Here is a 9,267-nt window from a genome sequence, read left to right on the forward strand (position 1 = left end):
TTCATGGCTGAAGTTATATATATTGTAATGTCACGCCCACTAGTACCATTATCATCGGACCCACAAGATGCGACAGTGTTAAGCCCGTCTATGTTGTTGACCCAGAAGAGTGGTTGTGTCGAAGAGATCGTTGTCGACAAAGACAGTACCAGCAATATGTATCGAGCTCATTGGAAAATTGTACAATGTTTATCGGATGGGTTTTGGAAGAAGTGGAAGAATCATTACTTACAAATTCTCCAACAAAAGCAAAAGTGGTGTACTGACCAAAGGAATTTCCAGGTTTCCGATGTAGTCCTGCTTCGAGATAACCAGGCAAAGAGAAACCAGTGGCCGACTGGCATTATCACACAAGTTTATCCAAGCGACGATGGAAGAGTGCGAAAAGTAGAAGTTCGTGTTCCATCCTCAAAGAACACATATACAAGACCAATTAATGAACTTGTGTTATTGTTAGAATCTGAAACTTGAAGAACTTTTGATAATGCGAAAATAATAACAGTATGTGAAATTGTTAAAATACTTATGTGGATGATAATATGTGTTTTTTGAATTCCTATGATTTAAATTATTAGAGCATATTATGCCTTGATTCAAAATTTGCATTCTTAATTGTTTGGGTGATGTCTTGCGACACTTTAGGCGAGGAGTGTAATGTCTTTAACATTGTTGTTTAATGAGTTTTTAGAAGTGAGTCCTCTTTGGGGCGCTTTCTGTTCAACTAGTTAAAATGGTAGTTATGGTACCTTATGCTCTGAGGTAAATATCGTTAAATTGTTAGTTCCAAACTTGCATAGGTTTTATTAAAACATATTGTCTATATGTTTATGTGCTAGAGATAAGGCTGAACTCTAGCTTAGTATTGATTATTGATATTTGTGCTTGTTATGACACGATTCTATATGAGCATGTCTAGCCTAGTTTTTGATACACTATGCATGAACGTGCACGTAGGAGCCCGCACGCTGTGTGAGCAAAGATGTGACTTTGACCTAAGGCAGTAAACTTTCAGGTTGCGTTAACCTAGCTTTGTTTTTATAATGTTTATAAAGGGTAATGGCTATTTTGTATATCCTCTTGGAAATTGTTGTATCACCCAGCTATGTGATTATATTTTAAAGATAATTTCCGTACCATCCATGACTTTGATTATTGAATTATTTACAGCTGGATAGCCAGTGATCTTGGATATAGCCAGTAATATTGGATACGTTTAGAGAGGACAGCACAGTTTATGTAAGAAAGATAGGGTACATGCATATATCCTTGATATATTTAGTACTGTATTTTATACATCTTGTACTAATTTTTGGGTTTTCTTATTAGCATCTATTGCTTGTTGTCTTTGCTTGTTGTCAATAAATGTTCAAAGAATGAAAAGTGAACACGGTTATACGACTGGATTTCAATATTGTCTTTTATTGTCGGGCCAATGTTGAGAAAATCCTGAGGACAGGACGAAATATTCGTGTGCAATAAATACTTATGTTCCTCCAATACGTCAACCGTTTCATTTGATTTTATCAATGTCTCTAATTCTTAATATTCTGATTATTTTTAATTCAGATTTCACTTTTATCACTTAGCAAAAAAAAAATATCTCGCGTGCAGCTAGTTTTAAACTCGCTGCAGTTACGTTTAAAAACTTTGCGATTTTTCCACCCTCTATGCACGTTTTGACCAATCACTGACCAGTAAACTTACTGCAGCAAGTTTTTAATTAAACTGCAGTTTAAGAACCTAATACTAAGCAATAGTGGGATGAAACGCTATTCGGATACGATTTGCTGCAATAGTATTTATGTTTTAGGCGTGGCATACGTAAACATAATTTATAGCAAGGTCCATTAATCACATGACAACAAACTATCACAGGGGAATTGGTCAATGAGGTGACAGACCAGTAATACTGCTGTATATAAATTCACGCCTCTGTTTTAGCAGACACACAGGTCAGATATTCTGATATCCACGTTATTCGATTTATTGGAATTTGAAACGATGCATTTTTATGCGTATGTTGTCGCGCTGTGCTGTGTTGTTTGCAGCAGTCAGCTACAACAATGCTGTTTAAACCATGACATCTACACTTTTAGTGGCGGTATGTATTATCATGACTATATATTATTATATTCATGTACCTTCATTGTGTTGTTTCCATTAAGCCAGTTAAATATATGCAAAAAGGTATTACGTTGTTTAATACCGCCTTCCTAAAGATTAGCTGATATTTTTAATATATTCGCATGTGCACTACACTAGAGCTACTAGCGGAACGCCTATGTGCTCTCGTGTAATGGTCTGCAAGACCTCCGTCATCTAGAGGCACCGAAAGTTCCCCACCCAGGGTTCTCGATCTAACACCATTACCCCCCAAGAATGATTTGTTAATACATAAAATCGGCAATAAGATATATATCATATTCAGTAACGAATTAAAAGGGGGAAGGGGTGGTTAAAAGACAATCATTGTAAAATTTCAAGTCTGTTAGTGACACTCCAGGCCATTTAGAGGTGCACATAGCTGTTGTAGACCCCTTTATTTCAAATCCCCGGATCCCCTCCTAATATCATATCATTTATTTCGTCGTTAAAACGTTTGCCGTCCCCCTCCCCTCCTCTTTTGTCGGCCACTGAGGTATATTTTTGATCTACCACTTTACGTAAGTATGAAGAAAAATCTTTAATATAAATTTATTTTTGGTGCTTTGCATAATACTAATTGTTCGCTTTTTTGTTTAAGAATTTTTTGTTGGTGAACCTGATGACCAACACTTTCACATTGCCAAGGAAACTTCTATGATGGTGATTGATTTTGTTCAATTACGTTTTTTCTATAACATTACAAGAAGTGAAGACGGAAACACAACAAAATATGTGTATATTGAAGACTTCAAACAGGTTGGCAGACATTAAAATTAATATGAATATGTAATTAGTATCTTTTATTTTTAAAGATCAATTAAATTCAATAAAAATAATAGCAATGGCAAAAAGAATGGAACTTTTTTTAAAGGCATGTAAAAAATAAATGATTTTAAAGAAACACAATAAGCAAAAAAAATATCAAAATACACTTACTTACTTATGTGATCCTCCTTTCTACATCGTAGACTGGAGCCGAAACCCGTTCAGCATTTAACAGCATACTTAAGTGTTCGATTAGTTTTTATTTTGATTGTGTAATGGCTTTGGCTTGCTTAACTTCTATGCTTAAAATACATCTTAAAAGACATCTTAAGCCAAGGGCGACGGTGGTACCGCCTGGTTGGAGCAGAAAATAGCTTTATGTAAGAGATGTATTTGGCCCCCTGCAAACATGACCTCTATATCTAATATACTGACTGTATATACAGTCTCTAAATGGTGATGTTCCAACAATTTCTCCTATCCGTGCATTATAATATACATAGTGTAAAGCATTCCTCTTTCGATAGTTCTCTTACTCTGCCAAACCCTCTCTTGACCATCTCTTTCAGCAGTATTACTAACACGTTTTCAACTTCTTAATCTCGTTTTCATTCGGAAACCAAGTTTGGGTACCATAAAGGAGTCTGGACCGAACACAAGCCTCTAAGATGAAGTATATTATGAAAAATATATATGTACACCATGTTTGCGTATATGAATGAAACATAAAATAAATAGTTATCAAATAGGCAAAAAAAATCAAAAAATCATATAAGAAAATATAGTGCACATAGTATATTACAATAATATAGATATCAAGGGCTGATTCCTACCATAATGATTTGTTTTCAAATTTAATCTTCCATACATAGATAACTGTACACCTATCATTGTGACGTTAACAATTATCATTCACCTATGTTATAGTATCGCTCCTAAAGAACATTTGCATAAATATTTGGTACATTTTGTAGAATATCACATGGACAAACTATTTTGAGATACAAGTGTGTGAGAAGCACCCTATGTCAAATGGAAGTGAGCCGGGAGGCAGGGCCTGTACTCCAGGTAAGGCAAAAGCAGCGACAATTCGAAGATGTGCAGCGCCATCATTGAGCAATGCTATATCTAAGGAGAACTGGACAAGATCCTGTTTTATCATTGAATATAAGACTTAATTTCTAGGATAATTGCACTGTTCGCACTGTTCTAAATTTAGGAGAAATAAAAATGCTATTAATTTATAGTAAGCTTATTAATAAACCATTCGTAACGGCATTTAAATTTTGAATTCCTTTTTTTCGTATGCATTACAGTGTTGTAATGAGTTACTTATATAAACGTAAGTTAGTATTATCTACAAACATGAGTAAATGAGCCTAATTGAATACTGATGGCCATAGCGTATCGTTGATAAAAATTTAAAATAATGAGAAACCGATTTTTCATGAGGAACGCCATACTTATTAATTTTTACTGAATAGTTTCTTATTTCTACTGTATTAGCATTGTAAAGAAAAAAAAAAATTATCACATGACTAATTTACAGACTTGATTATTTATTATTTTACTACTAATTATTCAGGATGTTTATTTTTTCAATAGATGATGCACAATATATCGGACAATTCAATAACCCTGGTGATGTGCTAGTTAATAGGTTGAAGATTGAATATGACAACGAAACTGACGGGGAGCAGCAAGGAGACACAACCGGTGGATAAGAGACCGGACTTTATCCGCAAAATTAACCAAATTTCAAATTTACCTAATAATACTGTTCTGGATACACTTGCTGTTTCGTCATTATATACTAATATCTCTCATGAAGAAGGTGTTAATACGTGCATTTCAAATTACAAACAAATTCGGGGCAAACCCCATCTAAATCACATCTACGTGAACTTATCATGCTGATTCTGACCAATAATAACTTTGTTTTCGGTGACGGTCATTACCTACAAATTCATGGCACAGCGATGGGCACTAAAATGGCTCCATCTTTTGCTAACTTATTTATGGGACAATTTGAGGCCAATTTCCTGTCCCTACAACCCAAGAAACCAAATGTTTGGTTTCGTTACATTGATGATATCTTCATGATCTGGACCCATGGTGAAGATAGTTTGGATACATTCCTGTTGAACATTAATTCGGCTCATCCCACAATCAAATTCACTACTAACAAATCCACAAGCAGTGTAGATTTTCTGGACATCACCGTGACCATGGAAAATGGTGCACTCAACATTGATCTCTTCCGTATACCCACAGATAAGCATATGTACCTGCTCCCTTGCAGTGTCATCCCCGCACTGTACAAAAAACATTCCGTACAGCCAAGCATTGCGCATGAGACGCATTTGTTCTTCGGATAGATTTTCAGAATCGCACAGAAGAGCTATCCGGACATCTCCGGAATAGAAATTATCATCGAGGACCCATCGAAAATGCTGTAAAAAAAGCAAAGGGCATACCTCGTGCTCAACACTGACGTACAAACCACGTCAGCGATCGACCAGAGTGCCACTGGTCACTACCTATCACCATAGGTTACCACCACTAAGGGCTATAATTCAGAAACATATGCCCATTCTACAGACCACAGAACGTCTTAGGTCTGTTTTTCCGGATACACCGTTCATAGCCTATCGCAGACCACCTAACCTTCGTAATATATTGGTACGATCTAAATTCAAGAGGCAAATTAACTCTTGCGACAGCCATAATTTGGGTAGTCTTCTTTGTGGTTCATCATGCAAAACATGCTTCTTGCTTGATTCTACACAATCATTCAAGAGCAACCAAACAAACCACATATTTCGGATAAGGCAATCAATTAATTGCCTCACCAAAAATGTCATTTATCTCATATATTGTAATATTTGTGGTAAACAATATGTTGGAGAAACAAAAAACACTCTCCGTATGAGAATGACACAACACAGATCAGCTATCAGAACATCTAAGCTTGATCAACCCTTAGCCGAACATTTAAATTTAGCTGGTCATTCAATTTCAAATTTCAGAGTGATTGCAATTGACCATAATGCAAATTGGAGCGAAAAAATCGCAAAGATAAAGAGAATCACTGGGAACTTTTACTTAAAACCACCACACCATTTGGACTCAATATTAGGAACGTTCTCCCAGTACACTAAATTAAACCTATAGCATTCCAAATTATTCTGGATAAATTTGGCTTATTCATTGAGGCATGCCTCTAAAGTTTAGTTTTGGCCTTCCTGTTTACTTGTTTAGGCAGTTTATTCTAATCCCACCTAGCCTATTGTTTCACTCGCCACCGAGGAAGGACTAGTGTTGTCCGAAAGCTCTGGTTCTATTTCTGGCTGTTTACTTACGTTTACTTCTTAGCTGTTGCTTATCATTTTTGTATCTCTACCGAGATCCAGCCATTGTTTCCCACTGCCTTGTTGTTTTTCAGTATTTTGCCTTTTAATATATATATATAAGTATATATATGTATATATATATATATATATATATATATATATATGAAATCACATTGATGCCTAATCTATATATATATTTTTTTTTCATGTGATAATTTATAAGAATTTCCAAATTTATTACAAAACAATTTAGTTATTTATTATTACTGATTTCAGTTGACCTATTGTATATTACTAGTTACTACAACTACCAGGTGTTAACTGATGTGTCAGAATATTTTAAATTACCATCTTACTGTAATTCATCATCCTCAAATGTGGTAAGCAAATTTATTCTGGATTATTAAAGTTAAAATTATATCAGAATAAAGTCTTATGTGACGTGGTTTTTAAACATTTTATTTTCCTTTATAGGGCTAGTTATTCAAGTGGAAGGCGATTAAAGCTGCAAAAATAATGGGCTTTTTGTAAACCACGGAAGAAGAAACGGTGAAGAAAACCGTTAACCTTAAGGCATAATCAATTATATAATTTAAAAAAAATGTTTATTAGATTTGCGAGGTTAATAAATGTTCAGTTTTTTCATATATCAATACACAAATTGCTACATAATTAATTTTGTCACTCTTCAATGTAGTCTTCATTACATATATATTCATTAAAATGCATACATCTTGTTGTTTGTTTAAACTAAATTATAATCAAGCTTTATTTCAATGATATAGAGGCTGTTTCCACTTTCTGGTGATCATGTCGCTCCATAAAGACTACTCGACACATTTTGTTGTTGAAAGTAAACTTGGTAGAGTTCGATGATCAAGTAAATTTCTATTTTTAAATAAAGCTATATAGTTAACGTTGAAAACGAGAACGCTCCAAATTATATTTAGTAATTGGGTTTGAATTTGTTTTTATTAAACTACTAGTGGGCGTACCATATACAAACTATTATTTCGAGGGAACGAAATAGTATTTCGATATATAACGAAATATTATTTCGAAGAAAAGAAATAATATTTCGAGAAAACGAAATAATACTTTGAGGGAACGAAATATAATACTTTGGGGAAACGAAATATTATTATTTTGAGGGCACGAAATAATATTTCAAGGGAACGAAATAATATTTGGAGGGGACAAAATGATTTCGTTTGAACAAAATATTATTTCGTTCCCTCGAAATGATTTTGTTCCCTTGAAATTCTTTCAATTCAAATATTATTTGTTCCCTCGAAATAGTTTATTATTTTCTTTAACCACGTCCTTTTTGGGGCTCCGTATTCAAATGTGAATTGCGTTACGAAAAATATTTTAATCATAACAATTTTTCATTAAAAAATAATAAAATTATTCTGCAAATATGTTGTCTTCTGTGCTGTATTTAAACAGTAATCATTCAAGAGCCATTAAGCTCATTAATAGCTGGGGCTTATAACAGTTTACGCGTGTATAAATCATCATTCCTATTGATGACATAATTAATGTCGAGATATTGAATCCAGACACTATGGCGTGCATTTAGATACTTGGAGTATGTTTTATACTATCGTATAAAAAGCTAGAGATTGCAACTCTGACCAAATAAACTATTCCGCCCTAAACAACTTTTTTTTCGTTTTAAACAGTAGGCATTCAGTAATTCAGTTAAAGAAATTAAGGAAGTATCATTGATTTAGCAATTTAAGAGCTGAGCCATTAACTAGCTTCCAAAAATAATCACTAAAACAATATACAATCAATAATTAATATTAAATACTCAATTCTCAATAATATTATTATTAACTTTAGGAGAAAATTTCATTAACATGTAAAACTTTTATTGGCCAAAGTTTGTAAAGTTTTTACTATTCAATTCCGCTTGTACATTTTATATCCCTTTAAATTCTCTTGTAACTTGCTAAGTATTAGCTTTACCTCTTGCCGCTAAGAAAGTTAGGTAAAGAGTTTTGCAATAGCACGCGTCTGTGTGCGTTGGTGGGGTGGTTGTGTCTTTTCGGGGTATAACTCAAAAAACTTCTGGATTGATTTACTTCAAATTTTAACACACTGATAATAATATATCTCGGTCATACTTAAAATCACGTACTTATCGGAAATAATATTCAGATTTTAGAATGTTATTTATATATTTTCCAATTTTAACAGCCAACAGGGGCTAACTGGAGCGGATCGTTTAACCTTGTATTGCTTGCCGAGCGGACTCGTAAGCGAATCGTCCGGGGCAAGAGTAGAATGTGAATGGCTTACGATGCGGTCCGACAGGCTTGCAATTAAAATCATTATTTTTTTTCTAGATATGGTGAAACAAAAGGGGGGGGGGGTGTGGGGTGGAGGGTTTATTATCTCAGATTATCTTGTTGGTAATAATGGTAAGATATATCTTCAATTCTTATACTGCAAACTGTATATATGCTCTCTTTGCCCAGTGTCAAGACAAACGAAAGACAACAAACAAGAGCATAAAATATTAGTCGGAATTTAAAAAGAGCCAAAGGTGAAGATGACTTTATAAAATTATGTAAGTCGTTCCACTAATTGCCTAGGTAAAAATTCTAGTTAAAGTCCAGTTGGAAATTTTCACAGTTGGACATTTTCTCAGTTGGAAGTTTTCCTAGTTGGAAATTGAAATTTTAACAAACTTCAATTTCAGAAAAACGCGTTTGAAGTGGATTACTTCACAAATCTATACATTTCGCTCTTAAGATATACACATTTCATATATTTGTATACACAAGTGTTAACAACGAAGAAAACATAACTGCTCGACGTATTGTGTCTTATCTGATAACATATTAATACAAACATTCGATATTTTCTCATAATCGAAAGGTACGATCTTTGAGAACTTTTTGATATTATATTGTGACTGCGTTACGTTTAATATAATATGATGAATAAAATTACTCTGAAGGTGGTTACACACCATGAGGTTGTGATTACTCAG

This window comes from Anneissia japonica, unplaced genomic scaffold (assembly GCF_011630105.1).
Source record: "Anneissia japonica isolate Jap-2015-1 unplaced genomic scaffold, ASM1163010v1 scaffold685_len2926416_cov193, whole genome shotgun sequence".
Classification (NCBI taxonomy): domain Eukaryota; kingdom Metazoa; phylum Echinodermata; class Crinoidea; order Comatulida; family Comatulidae; genus Anneissia; species Anneissia japonica.